General features: G+C 39.9%; 1 non-coding gene across 1 annotated transcript; it reads right to left on the bottom strand.

Annotated features, from left to right (window-relative positions):
* Positions 1–10,169: 10,169 nt before the first annotated feature.
* TRNAK-UUU lies at positions 10,170–10,242 on the bottom strand. The gene has a single exon. It is a non-coding gene; the product is annotated as a tRNA-Lys (tRNA).
* Between the last annotated feature and the right edge of the window lie 9,335 nt (positions 10,243–19,577).

Below are 19,577 nucleotides of genomic sequence, written 5' to 3'. Positions count from 1 at the left end.
ATTCCTCAGTCGTGTCCGACTCTTTGTGACTCCATGGTCTGCAACATGCCAGGCTCACCTGTCCATCACCAACTCCCGGAGCTTGCTCTAACTCATGTCTATTGAGTCGGTGATGCCATCCAACCATCTCATCCTCTGTCATCCCCTTCTCCTCCCGCCCTCAATATTTCCCAGCAATCAGGGTCTTTTCCAATGTGTCAGTTCTTTGCATCAGGTGGCCAAAGTATTGGAGTTTCAGCTTCAGCATCAGTCCTTCCAATGAACACCCAGGACTGATCTCCTTTAGGATGGACTGGTTGGATCTCCTTGCAGTCCAAGGGACTCTCAAGAGTCTTCTCCAACACCACAGTTCAAAAGTGTCAATTCTACGGCACTCAGCTTTCTTTATAATCCAATTCTCACATCCATACATGACTACTGGAAAAACCAGAGCCTTGACTAGACTAACCTTTATTGGCAAAGTAATGTCTCTGCTTTTCAATATGCTGTCTAGGTTGGTCATAACTTTTCTCCCAAGGAGTAAGCATCTCTTAATTTCATGGCTGCAGTCAACATCTGCAGTGATTTTGGAGCCCAAGGAAATAAAGTAATAAAGTCTGCTACTGTTTCCCCATCTATTTGCCACGAAGTGATGGGACCAGATGCCACGATCTTAATTTTCTGACTGTTGAGTTTTAAGCCAATTTTTTCACTCTCCTCTTTCACCTTCATCAAGAGGCTCTTTAGTTCTTCTTTCCTTTCTACAATAAGGGTGGCATCATCTGCATATCCAAGGTTATTGATATTTCTCCCAGCAATCTTGATTCCAGCTTGTGCTTCATCCAGCCTGGCATTTCACATGATGTACATACACTTTTATTTGGCTCTCGCTTCTTTTACTCAGAATAATTATTCTGAGATTCATCCATGTCATTACACGTATCTCTAGTCCATCCCTTTCTATTGCTAAGTAGTAACCCACTGTACAGATATATGACACTTTTTGTATCCATTAAACATTAAGGCATTCAAGTAGTTTCCAGTTTGGGGCTATTTAAAATAAAGGGGCTGAGGACATTGGCACAAAAGTTTGAGTGAACATATTATTTCATTTATCCCGGGTATTTAGAAGTGGAATGTTGGGGTCATATGTTACATGTATGCTTAATTTTATAAGAAACTGCCAGAATGTCTTCCATTTTACATTCTCATAAGCTGTGCATGAGAGTGTCAGTTGTTCAATCATCTTAACTCTTCAAATTTTGTTGTTGCTATTCAGTTGCTCAGTAATGTCCAACTCTTTGTGACCCCACAGACTGCAGCACACCAGGCTTCCCTGTCTTTCACCATCTCCCAGAGTTTACTCAAACTCATGTCCACTGAGTCAGTGATGCCATCCAACCATCTCATCCTCTGTTGTCCCCTTCTCTTCCTACCTTCAATCTTTCCTAGCATCAGGGTCTCTTCTAATGAGTCAGCTCTTCACAGCAATTGGCCAAAGTATCGGAGCTTCAACTTCAGCATCAGTCCTTCTAATGACTAACAATCACAGAAAACTAACCAAACTGATCACATGGATCACAGCCTTGTCTCATTCAACAAAACTACGTAGTATGTGCCATGTGGGGCCACCCAAGATAGATGGGTCATGGTGGAAAGTTCTAACAAAATGTGGTCCACTGGAGAAGGGAATGGCAAACCACTTCAGTATTCTTGCCTGGAGAAACCCATGAACAGTATGAAAAGGCAAAAAGATATGACAGTGAAAGATAAACTTTCCAGGTCAGTATGGGCCAATATGCTACTCGAGAAGAGTGCAGAAATAACTCCAGAAAGAATAAAGAGTTGGAGCCAAACCAAAAACAATGCCCAGTTGTAGATGTGACTGGTGATGGAAGTAAAGCCCGATGCTATAAAGAACAATATTGCATAGGAACCTGGAATATTAGTTCCATGAATCAAGGTAAATTGGTCAAACAGGAGATGGTAAGATTGAAATTGATATTCTAGGAATCAATGAAGTAAAATGGACCGGAATGGGCGAATTTTTTTTTTTCCCAGGTTCTTTTTCCTTTTTTTTTTTTTTTTTTTTTTTTTTTATTAGTTGGAGGCTAATTACTTTACAATATTGTAGTGGCTTTTGCCATACATTGACATGAATCAGCCATGGATTTACATGTGTTCCCCATCCCGATCCCCCCTCCCACCTCCCTCCCCATCCCATCCCTCTGGGTCTTCCCAGTGCACCAGCCCCGAGCACTTGTCTCATGCATCCCACCTGGACTGGCGATCTGTTTCACAATTGATAATATACATGTTTCAATGCTGTTCTCTCAGATCATCCCACCCTCGCCTTCTCCCATAGAGTCCAAAAGTCTGTTCTATACATCTGTATCTCTTTTTCTGTTTTGCATATAGGGTTATCGTTACCATCTTTCTAAATTCCATATATATGCATTAGTATACTGTATTGGTGTTTATCTTTCTGCTTACTTCACTCTGTATAATGGGCTCCAGTTTCATCCATATCATTAGAACTGATTCAAATGAATTCTTTTTAATGACTGAGTAATATTCCATTGTGTATATGTACCATAGCTTTCTTATCCATTCATCTGCTGATGGGTATCTAGGTTGCTTCCATGTCCTGGCTATTATAAAATAGTGCTGCAATGAACATTGGGGTATACATGTCTCTTTCAGTTCTGGTTTCCTCGGTGTGTATGCCCAGGAGTGGGATTGCTGGGTCATATGGCAGTTCTATCAGAACAGGCGAATTTAATTCAGATCAACATTATATCTACTACCCTGGGCAAGAATCCCTTGGAAGAAATGAAGTATCCATCATAGTCAATAAAAGAGTTTGAAATGCACTACTTGGGTGCAATCTCATAAATGACAGAATGATCTCAGTATATTTCCAAGGCAAACCATTCAATATCACAGTAATTCAAGTCTATGCCCCAACCACTAATTCCAAAGAAGCTGAAGTTGAACAGTTTTATGATGACCTATAAGACCTTCTAGAACTAATACCAAAAAAAAAAAAAAAAAAAAAGGTCTTTTTCATCATAGGGGACTGGAAAGCAAAAGTAGAAAGTCAAGAGATACCTGGAGTAACAGGCAAATTTGGCCTTGGAGTACAGAATGAAGCAGGGCAAAGGCTAACAGAGTTTTGCCAAGAGAACACACTGGTCATAGCAAACACCCTCTTCCAACAACACAAGAGACAACTCTACACATGCACATCACCAGATGGTCAACACCAAAATCACATTGACTATATTCTTTGCAGCCGAAGATGGAGAAGCTCTTCATAGTCAGCAAAAACAAGACCAGAAGCTGACTGGCTCAGATCATGAACTCCTTATTGCCAAATTCAGATTGAAATTGAAGAAAGTAGGGAAAACCATTAGACCATTCAGGCATGACTTAAGTCAAATCCCTTACAACTATACAGTAGAAGTGACAAATAGATTCAAGGGATTAGATCTGATAGACAGAGTGCCTGAAGAAGTATGGACAGTTCATGAAATTGTACAGGAGGCAGTGATCAAGACCATCCCCAAGAAAAAGAAGTGCAGAAAGGTAAAATGTTTGCGAGGAGGCCTTACAAATAGCTGAGAAAAGAAGAGAAGCTAAAGGCAAAGGAGAAAGGTAAGATATTCCCATCTGAATGAACAGTTCCAAAGAACAGCAAGAAGAGATGAGAAAGCTTTCCTCAGTGATCAATGCAAAGAACTAGAGAAAAAAAAAATAGAATGGAAAAGACCAGAGATCTCTTCAAGAAAATTAGAGATACCAAGGGAACATTTCATGCAAAGATGAACACAATAAAGGACAGAAATGGTATGGACCTAACAGAAGCAGAAGATATTAAGAAGAGGTGGCAAGAATACACAGAAGAACTGTACAAAAAAGATCTTCATGATCCAGATAATCACAATGGTGTGATCACCCACCTAGAGCCAGACATGCTGGAATGAGAAGCCAAACGGGCCTTAGGAAGCATCACTATGAACAAAGCTAGTGGAGGTGATGGAATTCCAGTTGAGCTATTTCAAATCCTAAAAGATGATGCTATTGGCACTCAATATGCCAACAAATTAGGAAAACTCAGCAGTGGCCACAAGACTGGAAAAGCTCAGTTTTCATTCCAATCCCAAAGAAAGGCAATGCCAAAGAACGCTCAAACTATCGCACAATTACATTCATCTCACAAGCTAGCAAAGTAATGCTCAAAATTCTCCAAGCCAGGCTTCAACAGTACATGAACTATGAACTTCTAGATGTTCAAGCTGAATTTAGAAAAGGCAGAGGAACTAGAGATCAAATTGCCAACATCCACTGGATCACTGAAAAAGCAGGAGAATTCCAGAAAAACATCTATTTCTGTTTTACTGACAATGCCAGAGCCTTTGACTGTGTGGATCACAACAAACTGTAGAAAATTCTTTAAGAGATGGAATACCAGACCACCTTACCTGCATCCTGAGAAATCTGTATGACAGCCAAGAAGCAACAGTCGGAACCAGACATGGAACTACAGACTCGTTCCAAATCGGGAAAGGAGAACGTCAAGGCTGTATATTGTCACCATGCTTATTTAACTTATAAGCAGAGTACATCATGCATAATTCTGGGCAGGATGAAGCACAAGAAGGAATCAAGATTGCCGGGAGAAATATCAATAACCTCAGATAAACAGATGATACCACCCTTATGGTAGAAAGCAAAGAGGAACTAAATAGCCTCTTGATGAAAGTGAAAGAGTAGAGTGAAAAAGCTGGCTTAAAACTTAACAATCAAAAAACGAAGATCATGGCATCCAGTACCATCACATCATGGCAAACAGATGGGGAAACAATGGAAACAGTGACAGACTATTTTTCTTGGGCTCCAAAATCACTGCAGATGGTGACTGCAGCCGTGAAATTGAAAGATGCTTGTTCCTTGGAGCAAAAGCTATGACCAACCTAGACAGTATATTAAAAAGCAGAGACATTACTTTGATGATAAAGATCTGTCCAGTCAAGGCTATGGTTTTTCCAGTAGTCATGTATGGATGTGAGAGCTGGACCATAAAGAAGGCTGAGTGCCAAAGAATTGATGCTTTTGAACTGTGGTGTTGGAGAAGACTTTTGAGAGCTCCTTGGACTGCAAGGAGATCAAACCAGTCAATCCAATCAAACTACTCCTAAAGGAAATCAGTCCTGAATATTCACTGGAGAAACTGATGTTAAAGATGAAGCTCCAATACCTTGGCCACTTGATGTGAAGAACTGACTCACTGTAAAAGACCCTGATGCTAGGAAAGATTGAAGGTGGGAGAAGAAGGGAAGGAATGACAGAGGATGAGATGGTTGGATGGCATCACTGACTCCATGGACATGAGTTTGAGCAAGCTCCAGGAGTTGGTGGTGGACAGGGAGGCCTGGCGTGCTGCAGTCCATGAGGTTGCAAAGAGTTGGACAAGACTGAGCAACGGCGTTGAAGTGAACTGAATGAATATTGAAGATTGATTTCCTTTAGGATTGACTGGTATGATATCCTTGCAGAACAAGGGATTCTCAAGAGTCTTTTCCAACATCACAGTTCAAAGCATCAGTTCTTCAGCATTCAGCCTTCTTTATGGTCCAACACTAACATCCATACATGACTACTGGAAAAACCATAGCTTTGAGTGTTCGGATCTTTGTCGGCAAAGTAATGTCTCTGCTTTTTAATATACTGCCTAGGTTTGTCATAGTTTTCTTCCAAGGAGCAAGTGTCTTTTAATTTTGTTGCTGCAGTCACCATTTGCAGTGATTTTGGAGGCCAAGAAAATAAATTCTGTCACTGTTTCCATTGTTTCCCCATCTAGGTGCCATGTAGTGATGGGACCAGATGTGATGATCTCCTTTTTTTGAATGTTTTCAATCTTAAGCGTTTTAATATGTGTGTCCATGGGGCTTCAAAGAGCCAGATACGACTTAGTGACTGAGCACAGTAGGTATGTAGTGGTACCTACTTGTGATATTAATTTATGTTTCCCTAATGACTAACGATGTTGAGTACATCTTTTAATATGGCTTACTTGTCATCTGTGAGTCTTTTTTGGTTAAATATATATACATACAAATCTTTTGCCCATGTTTTAATTAGGCTGTCTATTTCTTATTATTAATTTTTGTATAGTGCTTTATTTTGGAGACAAGCCCTTTATCAAATATGTGATTTGCAAATATTTCCTCCCCCAACTTGTGGCTTGTCTTTTCATTCTCTCAATGGTCTTTCAAAGAGCAGAGATTCTTACTTTTGATAAAAGACCAATTTACCATTTTTTTTCCTTTTTAGATCATGCTTTGGGCATCATATCTAAGAGATATTTGCACAACTCAGTCACACAGATTTTCTCCAGAAGACAAAATCTTTCTGCTTGTTCCAGAAGTTTTCTTTTTATCAGGTTTTACTTTTATTATTTATAATCTATTCTGAGGTATATCTGTACATGTGCTGCAAGGTATGGTTTGAATTTGTTGTTGTTGTTCTTGCATTTTGATATCCAATTGCTTCAGCATCAATTATTGAAAAGACTATTCTTTCTTCTTTGAAATGCCTGTGCACCTTTGTCAAAAATCAATTGACCATATATGTGTATGTCTATTTCTGGACTGTTCTCTGTTCCATTAATCCATTTATCTATCTTTTTTCTTTTCTTTTCCATTATGGTTTATTATAAGATATTGAATATAGTTCCCTGTGCTATGCGGTAGGACTTTGTTGCTTATTTTATATATAGTAATTTGTATCTGCTAACCAAACTCCTAATTTATCCTTCACCCCAACTTCCCAATCCGGTAACTGTAAGTTTGTTTTCTATGTCTGTGAGTCTGTTTCTGTTTTGTATATAAGTTCAGTTGTATCATTTTCTTAGATTCCATATATAAATGATATCATAAGATGTTTGTCTTTGTCTCACTTAATTCACTGTATGATAATTCCCAAGTCCATCCATGTTGGTGCAAATGGCATTGGTTCATTCTTTTTTATGGTTGAGTAATATTCCACTGTGTGTGTGTGTGTGTGTGTGTGTGTATAACACATCTTCTTTATATATTCATCTGTTGATGGACATTTAGGTTGCTTCCATGCCTTGGCCATTGTAAAGGTACTGCTATGAATATTGGGGTACATGTATCTTTCCAAATTAAGGGTTTTCATCATTTCTACATACATGTCTAATAGTGGGATTACTGGATCATATGGTAACTCCAGTCCCAATTTTTTCACATTTCTCTATCTTGATGCCAGTACTACCAAAGACAGTACTACACTGTCTTTATTAAGGTGGGTTTCTATGTCTTCAAGTCAAGTAGCACAAGTTCTCTAACTTTGTTCCTTTCCAAAGTTGTAGCTACTTCGGTCCTTTGCACTTCCATATGATTTTCAGAATCAGCTTATCAATTTTGGAAAAAAATGCTTGCTGAGGTAGTGATTGGAATTGGTGTTAAATTTACAGATTATTCTGGGAGAAAACTAACAACTTAATAATATTGACTTTCTATTCATGAACTAAGTATATCTTACTTAGGTCTTCTTTAATTTCTCTCAGTGATGCTATGTCTTGAATCTATGGATTTACAGTTGCAACAAATTTGGATAATTTTCAGCCATTATCTTTTCAAATATTCTTCTGTGCTTCCCACTTTGGAGACTCCAACTATATGTATATAGATTCTTCAAGCTGGTCCCATTTTCAATGATGCTTTGTGCAATTTTTTCAATCTTTTTTTTCTTTCTCTGTTCCTATTTCTCTAGGTCTAAATTCACTAAAACTTTCTTCTGTGATGTCTTATCTGCTATTAATTGCATGTAGTATGTTTTTCCTCTCGGTCATTATAATTTTCATCTATAAAAGTTTGATTTAGGTCTTTTTAATATCTTCCATGTCTCTATTTAACATATTAAATCATTGCTCTAACTTACTGAACATATAATATACATCTGTAACACCTATTATATGTTTGTCAAATAATTTTACCATCTATATCACTACTGGGTTGGCTTCAGCTGAGTTTCCTCCTCATTTGTGAGTTATATTTGTCTGCTTCTTTGTAATTTCTGATCAATGTCAAATCCAGAATTTTTGATTATCAAATCAGATGTTATAAACAGTGAAAGAAGCCTGCACTTAAGGCACACTAATCAGACTTTGACAAATTTTACAAAAATAGGTGATATATATTTATACTAAAATGAAATTACCTTTAGATTTAGGAGAGCAGTCAGTTAACATTTTTAGCAGACTAAAGGTATATTAAATAGTGGGACAAGCTGTAAATGGAGAAAACTGTGGGCACAACTGTAGAAAATGAGTTGGTGTTAGATATTTTTGCTTTCCTATGAATATCCCGAGCTGTGATTTAGGACAGAGTTAAGTTTCTTGGGAGCAGTTTGAACCTACGGCATCTTGCTATCAAGTTTTCTTAGGCAGAGTCACAGCAGCATTTAGTCTAGAGATACTTTTGCCCCACGCCTGAGACGAAAATCCTATAGTACTTTGTGAATTATGATGTTTTCCCCTCTGGCCGGGAGGACAGGAACCATTTCCACCCTGGATGGTTCCCTGGGGATTGTTCCCTAGCGTCCTTTCCAGTGACTCCCGCTCTAGTGCCAGGGAGTTTCTTTACCTGCATCTACGGATCCATATTCAGTTGGAGATGTTTGGGGACGCCCCGAGTGGGGATCTTGAGTGCTGTCTCTGTGTAGCTCTTTCCTATCTGGTCTAGTGTCCTGCGGCTTCAAACTGCATTAGCCTCCCTGAACTCCCAGATCCATCTTCTCAACTCAGACAGGACTCCAAGCGCCCTGTGCAGTGGCCTAGAAAGTAAAGCAGTAAAGGATGATGACTGTGGTGCTCACCTTGTGTGTTTCATATATTTTGTATCTTTTTATAAAGTTGTCTCAGTAGGGTGGGGAACTCTATTCTCTTTTACTCCAGCTGGGTTGCAAGCTGAAGTCATGGATTGTTTACCATCTTATTGATTCTGAAGCATGTGTGTGCGCTTAGCTGCTCAGCTGTGTCTGACTCTTTGCAATGCCCTGGACAGTATACCACCAGGCTCCTCTGTCCATGGATCTCCCAGGCAAGAATACTGGAGTGGGTTGCCATTTCCTCCTCCAGGGGATCTTCCTGACCCAGTGATTCAACTCACGTCTCCTGTGTCCCCTGCATTGCAGGCGGATTCTTTACCTGCTGAGCCATTGAGGAAATCAATGCTGAGCATTGATTCTAGGATTATTTATATATTCCAACTACAAGCCCTTTGACAAATACAGGAATTAAAATATCTTCTTCTACTCCATGACTTGTTTCTGTATTCTCTTAAACATGATTTTTTTTCATTTATTTTTATTAGTTGGAGGCTAATTACTTTACAATATTGTAGTGGTTTTTGTCATACATTGACATGAATCAGCCATGGATTTACATGTATTCCCCATCCCGATCCCCCCTCCCACCTCCCTCTCCACCCGATCCCTCTGGGTCTTCCCCGTGCACCAGGCCCGAGCACTTGTCTCATGCATCCAACCTGGGCTGGTGATCTGTTTCACCATAGATAATATACATGTTTTGATGCTGTTCTCTTGAAACATCCCACCTTCGCCTTCTCCCACAGAGTCCAATAAACATGATTTTTGATGAAGAGATGTTGTCAATTTTAACACTGCCTAGTAGATTACTTTTAAACTCTAAGATTAGTGCTTTCTGTGTCTGTTTATTTTTCCCAAAGTTAAGAAGATAGTTCTCTGTGTTTTTGTTTGGAAATGTCCTAGTATTTTTTTTTAATTTTAATTTTAAAATCTATAATGCATTTGGCATTGATTTTTGCATATGCTGTGAGATAGGAAGCAAGACTCATTTTTTTTTTTTTTTTACGTGAGTATCCAATTTACCCAGAATCAACCACTTACTGAAAAGTCTATCATTGTCTCACTATAGTGCAGTCTCAATTTTGTCATCCATTTAACGACCATACATGCGTGGGTCTGTTTCTTGGTTCTCTGTACATACAGATTTAACCTTGGCCTGGTAAACAGCATTGAGATGAAGCAGTCATTTCATAATTTTTAGTTTAAAGGAAAACTGAGTTAGTTTTTCTCCTTTTTTTAAAACAAATTTTGTTTTTGTTATTTATTTTTTTTGATGCCTGGACAGGGACTTGAACCCTAGGCCCTCAGATTAAAAGTCTGATGCTCTACCAACTAGGCTATCCAGGCACTCTCCAGCTTTTTTTAATTTAACTTAAGTATACGTAAGTTTTAACTTAGTAGACAATTGTTTTTCATCCAAAATAATTTGAACATAAGAACTGAGTAAATGTAATTATATTAAGTAACTCTAACACTACTAAATATAATGTTTTTATGTCATAATTACCAAGGGATTTTGGTTTACAAATTTATAAAATAAAAACTCGCAATAAGTAACCTAAATTTTGAAATAATAAGTTTGATACAAAATTATGCAATTCAGGCAGTGTTATCACAATATTTTAATTATCATAGCTCCTAATAAATTATAACTGAAATATCCTAAAACAAACTATGTTATTCCTTTGTGAAAAGACCATTTTCTCACTGTATCTATATAAATCTTATTTCAAGGATATTTTCATTCCAAATTGTTTCAAGACAACTTCCTTAGAAATATTTAGATGTGTGAAAATTTCAATGCATAAAGTTATTTATTAATGTAAAAGTACAGCCTCACTTGTTTTTTAAAACTTAAAATGTCCTCTTACTAAAGGAATATATTTTTGTTGTAGAAAAATCATCAAATATACATAAGTGGAAAATTTTAAAACAATCCCATCTTTAGGTAATAATATAAAGTTTGGTTTATCACTTTTTGGAGTCTGGTTATTGGGAGGCAATTCCTACCTGTCTTAGCCCATTTGGGCTTCTATAACAATAAAACCATAAACTGGGTAGCTTATGAAAAATAGAAATTAATTTCTCACAGTTATGCAGTCTGAGAAGGTCAATATCAAAGGTGCCAGCAGGCTCCTCCTGTGGAAAAAGCTCAACGTCTGGTTCATGGTTGGCATCTTCTTGTTGTGACCTCACATGGTGGAAGGGAGCAAGGGACCTTTCTTCCCCTCTTTTACAGAGTCAATAACCCCAGTCATGGGGGCTCCATCCTTATCACTGAGATCACCTCTGCAAAGACCCACCTCCTAATATCTTCACCTTGAGGGTTAGGATTTCAACATATGGACTGTGCTGTTGTTCAGCCGCTAATCCGTGTGCAACTCTTTGCGACCCCATGGACAGCAGCACACTGGGCTTCTTTGTCCTTCACTATCTCCTGGAGTCTGCTCAAATTCATGTCCTTTGAGTCAGTGATGCTATTTAACCATCTCATTCTCTGCCACTCCCTTTTCCTTTTGCCTTCAGTCTTTCCCAGCATCAGGGCCTTTTGCAATGAGTTGGCTCTTCACATCAGGTGGTCAAAGTATTGGAGCTTCAGCATCAGTCCTTCCAATGAATATTCAGGACTGACTTCCTTTAGGATTGACTAGTTTCATCTCCTTGCAGTCCAAGGGACTCTCAACAGTCTTCTCCAAAAGCACAATTTGAAAGCGTCAATTCTTCGAGGCTCAGCCTTCTTAATGGTCCAACTCTCACATCTGTACATGACTACTGGAGAAACCATAGCTTTGACTTTTGTAGGCAAAGTGATGTCTCAGCTTTTTAATACACAGTCTGGATTTGTCATAGCTTTCCCTGCAAGGAGCCAGTGTCTTTTATTTTCATGGCTGCAGTCACAATCCACGGTGATTTTGGAGCCCAAGGAAAGAAAATCTGTCACTTCTTCCTCTTGTATTTGCCATTAAGTGATAGGACTGGATGTCATGATCTTAGTTTTCCTAATATTGAGTTTTTAGCCAGTTTTTTCACTTTCCTCTTTCGTGTTCCATCTGCTTATCTGAGGTTGTTGATATTTCTCCCAGAAATCTTGATTCCAGCCTGTGATTCATCCAACCTAGTATTTCACATGATGTAATCTGCAAAGAAGTTAAATAAGCAGGGTGACGATATACAGCCTTGATGTACTCCTTTCCCAATTTGGAACCAGTCCATTGTTCCATGTCCAGTTCTAACTGTTGCTTCCTGATCTGCATATAGGTTTCTCAGGAGAAACTTACCTAGGTGGTCTGATATTTCTATCTCTTTAAGAATTTCCCATAGTTTGTTGTGACTCACACAAAGGCTTTGGCATAGTCAATGAAGCAGAAGTAGATGCTTTTCTGCAATTCCTTTGCTTTCTCTATGATCCAATGGATGTTGGCAATTTGACTTCTGGTTCCTCTAACTTTTCTAAACCCAGCTTGTACATCTGGAATTTATTGGCTCACGTACTGCTGAAGCCTAGCTTGAAGGTTTTTGAGCATAACCTTGATAGCATGTCAAATGAGTGCGACTGTATGGTAATTTGAACATTCTTTGGCATTGCCCTCTTTGGGATTAGAACAAAAACTGACCTTTTCCAGTTCTGTGGCCACTGCTGAATTTTCCAAATTTGCTGGCATGTTGAGTGCAGCACTTTCACAGCATCATCTTTTAGGATTTGAAATAGCACAGCTGGAATTCCTCCACTAGCTTTGTTCACGTAATGCATCCTAAGCCACTTGACTTTATACCCCAGGATGTCTGGCTGTAGGCGAGTGACCATCCCACTATGGTTATCTGGGTCATTAAGATGTTTTCTGTATAGTTCTTCTGTGTATTCTTACCACCACTCCTTAATCTCTTCTGTTTCTGTTAGCTTACCATTTCTGTCCTTTATCGTGCCCATCCTTGCATGAGATGTTCCCTAGATATCTCCAATTTTCTTGAAGAGATCTCTAGTCTTTCCCATTCTGTTGTTTTCTTCTATTTTTTTGCATTATTCATCTAAGAAGGCTTTCTTATTGCTCCTTGCTATTGTCTGGAACTCCACATTCAGTTGGGTGTGTCTGTCCCTTTGTCCCTTGCTTTTCACTTCTTTCCTCAGCTATTTGTAAAGCCTCCTCAAATAACTACTTTGCCTACTTGCATTTCTTTTTCTTGGAGATGGTTTTGGTCACTGCCTCCTGTACAATGTTATGAATCTCCTTCCATAGTTCTTCAGGCACTCTGTCTACCAGATCTAATCCCTTGAATCTATTTGTCACTTCCACTGAATAATCATAAGGAATTTGATTTAGGTCATACCTGAATGGCCTAGTCATTTTCCCTACTTTTAAAAAATTTAAGACTGAATTTTGTGATAAAGAGCTCATAATCTAACCCACAGACAGCTTCAGGTCTTGTTTTTGCTGACTGTATAGAGTTTTTCCATCTTCAGCTGCAAAGAATAAAATCAATCTGATTTTGGTATTGATTATTTGGTGATGTCCATGTGTAGACTCGTCTCTTGGGTTGTTGGAAAAGGGTGTTTGCTACAGCCTGTGTGTTCTCTTGACAAAACTGTTAGCCTTTGCCCGTCTTCATTTTGTACTGCAAGGCCAAACTTGCCTGTTAATCCAGGTATCCCTTAACTTCTTACTTTCGCATTCCAATCCCTTATGATGAAAAGGACATCTTTTTTGGTGTTAGTTCTAGAAGGTCTTGTAGGTCTCCATAGAGCCAGTCAACTTTAGCTTCTTCTCCATTAATGGCTGGAGAATAGAGTTGGATTACTGTGATGATGAATGGTTTGCCTTGGAAATATACTGATAATTCTGTCATTTTTGAGACTGCACCCAAGTACCACATTTCAGATTCCTTTGTTGACTATGAGGACAACTCCATTTCTTCTAAGGGAGTCTTGCCCCCAGAATCCATTATAGTAAATATAACGGTCATCTGAATTAAATTTATCTATTCCTGTCCATTTTAGTTTACTGATTCCTAAGATGTTGATGTTCACTTTTGCCATCTCCTGCTTGACCATGCCCAGTTTACCTTGATTCATGGACCTAACATTCCAGGTTCCTATGCAATATTGTTCTTTACAGCATCCAACTTTACTTTCTCTTTACTTTCACATCCACAACGAAAGTCCTCTCCACTTTGGCCCAGCCACTTCATCCTTTCTGGAGCTACTAGTAACTGCCCTCTGATCTTCCCCAGTAGCATACTGGACACCTCCTGACCAGGAGGGTTCATTTTCCGGTGTCATATCTTTTCACTTTTTCATACTGTTCATGGGTTTCTCCAGGCAACAATACTGCAGTGGGTTGCCATTTCCTTCTCGAGTGGACCGTGTTTTGTCAGAACTCTTCATTATGACCCGTCCGCCTTGGGGAGCCCTGCACAGCCCCTTCATCATGACAAGGCTGTGATCCATGAAGGAATTTAAGGGACAGAAACATTCCAACTGTAGCAATACCCAAGCATCTTGACTTGAGCACCATCCTGTAACCATGTCAGCAGCAAGCAAACATCTAGGTCATCAGCCACCTGATCAAAGCCTTTCACATCCTTCCACTCATTCCACAAATAAGTGTTAAGAATTGCTTATATGCCAGGTACCCTGGTAGGTGTTAGGGGTAAAAATAAAGTGACTAAACAAAACAGACATGGTCCTTTTCCTTAATGGCATCCAATATCTAGTGAGAGGAGTCAATACCAATAAAATAATCTCACAAAATGATGTGAGACAACAACTATGATATCAATTTCTTTTAACAGGACCATAAGACTAAGTAGGGAGTATGGTGCAACCTGAGTCTGAGAAAAGTCTTCCTGTGGCAGAGATGGGTGACCCAAGATCTGAAGGGTGGGCAGGAATGAACCAGTCCCAATAAAATGAAATGAGAGGCACATAAAGGTGAGGGCAGCATGCCAGGCACAGAACAGTAAGAACACAGGCTTTGGAGGGGGAAGGAAGATGAATGTGTTTGAGGAAATAGAAGTGGAAGAATGCCTGAGTGACTGAGCGCAGGAAGAGACAAGAAAGTGGTCCAGATGAGGCAGGATAGATACCTGCAGACAGCAGAGCCCATGCACATCATGTTGGCCATGTTAAGGATTTAAAAATATATATACAATTGATTCTTCCTTTATTTATTTACTTGGCTATACCAGGTCTTAGTTGCAGCATGCTGGATCTTTGATCTTCATTTGTGGCATGCAGGCCTTTAGTTATGGCATGTGAACTCTCAGTTGCAGCATGTGAGATCCAGTTGTCTGGCCAGGGGTCAAACCCAGGCCCCCTGAATTGGGAACACAGAGTCTTAGCCACTGGACCACCAGGGAAGTCCCCAGGATGTTGGTTTTTATCCTATGCTCAGTTGATAGCCATTGAAATGATTTTATTTGTGCTTTTTGAAGATGTCTTTGGCTGAAAAGTGGAGAATCTGTAGAGCAGGGGTAAAGAAGATACATTAAGCATATGCCCCAAAATCCAAGAGAGAAATGAAGTAGCTTGGAAAGGAGTGGTAGTACAGAAATGGATAAAATGGAAAAATAATCCACAGGCAAGCTTATCTACCTCTGGTAATGGGTTGGTGATAGAAGACGAGAAAGTAAAGTACAGAGAATGACTCCCAGAGAAATAAAAAGACAGAGTTGATCCGGTGAGAGCTGAGGAGGAGATCATGACTCTGATTTGGTTGACATTGTGGAGCTGAGTGGTATGTAAAGAAGGCAGTTGTATTTACAGGTTCATGATTCAGAAGAGAGAACCCAGCTGGGGATGGAACTGTCAAATACTACCCACATGAGAAAGCAGTAGATGAGAAGAGTGGTGGGCTAGACTTCAACATGCCAAGGGCCAGTAGAAGAGCCTTCCAAGAAATCAGAGTGGAATAAGGGGACAGGAATATCCAAAACCATGATGTCTCAAGGGTCAAGGTACTGAGAATTTTAGGAAGGTGTGACTGAAAAATATGCAGTCTGAAAATTCTCATCTGATTTAGCGATGTGGGGGTCATGAGTGACCTTGGCAAATATAAGAGTGAAATTGGAATGGTAGCCAAAAAGAAACAGATTGAGGAGGAATGGAGGATGAGCTAGAGAGAAACTATAGCAACACTCAATAGAAGTCTGGCTGTGAAAGAGAGAGAAAGGCTGTTAGAAAAAAATGTAGCTAAAAAGCAATATATGATATAGAGGATTTTTTACATTGTCTTAACAGAAGAGATGTGAAGATATTTAAAATGGGACGGATAATTTAACTTGGGTTCCAATAAAAACTAAAGAGAACTGTAATCTGTTGTCTACAATCCTTTTGTCAAATACAGTGCAGCCAACTTTCATTTTAATGATATGGTAGTTTATTCAGAGGAATGGTGCTAACATTCTGGAAGAATTAAATAATCTGCAACTGCATGCTATTGGCAATTTCATGTAAGAATCCTTTCACAACAACTATTTTAAAAGGCTTCATACTAATGGCTCCCTTTCATTTAAAAAAAAGAGGTGTGTGTGTGTGTGTGTGAATGTACGCCCAATCAAATCATGGTGGTATAAAGCAAAGGTTGGTAAATTATGGCCCTTTGGCTAAATCCGGCCTGCTACTTGTTTTTAAGTTGTATTGCAACATACACAATGACACAAAAAATTACATGGAGATTACAGTATTTAGCTATAGAGAGAAGAGATCATTGATAGGGTTATGTTCTTGAAAAGATGTAATGGGATGAAATTCAAAGCATAAGTGGAGGGACTGACCTTTCAGAAGAGGAAAGTAATGCCTTTGATTTGATATGGGAAGGAGGGGGTGGGAGGAGTAAAGCTGGCATGTGGGTTTTTACGTCTGATGGCTAGTGGTTGAATAAGTTTCTGCCTGAGCACTTTGCTTTTCTGATGAAACTATAAGATTTTTGTTTGATGGGGAAAGTGGAAGGTTTGGACACTTGAGATATCTGAAAATGGTTTAAGCACTAATGCAAGCATCATTCATAACAGGCAAAAAGTAAAAACAATCCACATGTCCATTATCTGATAAATGGATAAACAAAATGTGATACATCCACATAATGGAATATTATTTAACATTATAAAGCAATGAAGTACTTGATGCATACACAACATGGATAAGCCTGGACATTATGCAGAGTGAAAGAAACCAGTTACAAAAGTCACCTACTGTATGATTCCATTTATATGAAATGTCCAAAAGAGGCAAATCCACAGAAACAGAAAGATTAGTGGTTGTCAGGGATGCAGAGGGAGGGGGAACAGGGTTTCTTTTGGGGTGATGAAATATTCTGAAAGTATATAGAGAGGCTGAAGAATTTTGTGAATATACTAAAAACCACTGAATTCTACACTTTAAAAATGTGAATTTTATGGTAGGTGAATTATTATCTTGATAAAGCTGTTATTTAAAAAGAAAGAAAGAAAGAAAATTTTGTAGAGTCGAGTACACTGTCCTGATAAAGGAGTGGGATTGCCAGTAGCAGAGACATGGATGAAGATAAGGAAGCTTGTTGCACAGGCCCACATGTGAGTAGGGAGCTGCTGGAAGAGGTAGCGTCTCTGGGTTGGGAGGGGAATTCAGGGTGCACTCAGGAGGCATAGCCACATAAGTGAAACGGAAAGTTGCTCAGTCCTGTCTGACTCTTTGGTGACCCCATTGACTAAGAAAGTGAAAGTGAAAGTCACTCAGGTGTGTCCAACTCTTTGCCACCCCATGGACAGAGGGGTAGCCATTCCCTTCTCCAGGCCATCTTCCCAACCCAGGGATTGAACCCAGGTCTCCCGCATTGCAGGCGGATTCTTTACCAGCTGAGCCACAATAGAAACCCCCATGGACTATACAGTCCATGGAACTCTCCAGGCCAGAATACTGAAGTGGGTAGCCTTTCCCTTCTCCAGGGAATCTTCCCAACCCAGGAATCGAACTAGGGTTTCCTGCATTGCAGACAGATTCTTTACCAGCTGAGCCACCAGGGAAGCCCAGGAATACTGGAATGAGCTACCAGGGATGGGAAAATCACCGTGTATGGGTGCGTGCTAAGTCGCTTCAGTCGTGTCTGATTCTTTGCAGCCCTATGGACTGTAGCCAGCAAGGCTCCTCTGCCCATGGGATTCTCCAGGCAAGAATACTGGAGTGGGTTGCCATTTCCTCCTCCAGAGGATCTTCCCAAACCCTGGATCCGGAAGATCCTCATAAGAGACATGTTTTCATGTCTCCTGCATTGGCAGGAGGGTTCCTTACCACTAGCGCCACCTGGGAAGCCCAAATCACCATAGAGATCTCAAAGGAAAGGCAGCTCTATCTCCAAGGCTCCAGTAATCTGTTCCTCATTCATTTCCTCATTCTAGATTCATATTCACATTTTTATTTGTAATTGTATATTCTTTCCCTTTAAAATGACTCCTCAAAATGAATATGGACCTCCCTGGTGTCTCAGCAGTAAAGAATCTACCTGCCAATGCTGGAGAAGCAGGTACAATCAGGAAGATCCTCTGGAGAAGGAAATGGCAACCCACTCCAGTCTTCTGGCGGGCTACAGCCTGTAGAGTCACAAAGAGTTGGACACAACTTAGCGACTAAAGAACAACAACAAAACTGTATGTGCTTCAGGTTCCAGAAAACAAAGATCTGCCCCTGCAGATAGCTGAGGATCTATTTGAGGTCACTGAATCTGAATTTATGGTGACATTGCTCATTCTGTTGCTTAACTTGCTCCAACCACGCTCGGCTGTTTCGGTGTCAGAGGAAGTACAGTCGGGTTCACCCAGGGTTGGGGTTTTGTGGGTTGGAAGCATGATATTTGGACAACATGTTATGTGGATGACAAGATTCAACCTGGAAAAGGGGGTGAGTGTGAGACGGAGGGGTCTGGTGGGTCATGGAAAAGCAGAAGTATCAGCAGGCTAGAAAGCTGCTGGAGAAGATTTATAGAGGAAGAACTTGAAAGATCAAGTTGGAAAATGGAGTGACTGGGAAGTCTGCTGCTGGAGGTGAGACAGAGTCCACGAAGGGGTGATAGTCTAAGGTGATTTGAAGATCACAGAAGGTGATAACTGTCATTTGCTCCGAGGAAAAAATCTATACCCTAAGACCATCTCCAAGCATCTGCGCACTCTGTCTCCTGCCCGTGTCTGTCCCCTCACCCAGTGCAACGTCCCTCTCACTTGCCTCCCTACTGCCTTCCTTCAGGTTCTCAGGCGTTTCTTCCAGCCTGAAGACCTGGGCATCTGACAGCTTCTCTGTTGTCTGGAATACTCTTCTCTGCTGCTTGGCTAGGCCACTTCTACTCATCTTGAAGATCAGAGTTAAGTCCATTTCTCAGGGAAGTCTTTCCCCCTACTCACCCGTCTCCCAGAGGGTAGAGCCCCGTTCAGACTCTTGGCTTTTCATTCACGGCATTTATCAACTGTATTATAGAAGTTAAGGGGCTGATTACTAGCAAAATGTTCTTCTCTAGGACAAAGGGGTGAGGTAATAGGTTTGGTAACCTCTCTTTGTATCCTGGGTCCTCAAGAACTTGTACTCACAAAGACATTCCATGAGTATGTGTTGTATGCATGAAATTTAAGACACTGATGTGTAATACTGTTTCCCAGCATACTTTTTTCCCCCAGCATACTTTTTAACATATAAAGATGTAAAATGCAATTTAACAAAAGAA

Source organism: Cervus canadensis, chromosome 1, assembly GCF_019320065.1.
Source record: "Cervus canadensis isolate Bull #8, Minnesota chromosome 1, ASM1932006v1, whole genome shotgun sequence".
In the NCBI taxonomy this organism is placed as follows: domain Eukaryota; kingdom Metazoa; phylum Chordata; class Mammalia; order Artiodactyla; family Cervidae; genus Cervus; species Cervus canadensis.
Note: the sequence above shows the minus strand (reverse complement) of the source record. Positions and strands in the feature narration are given on the sequence as shown.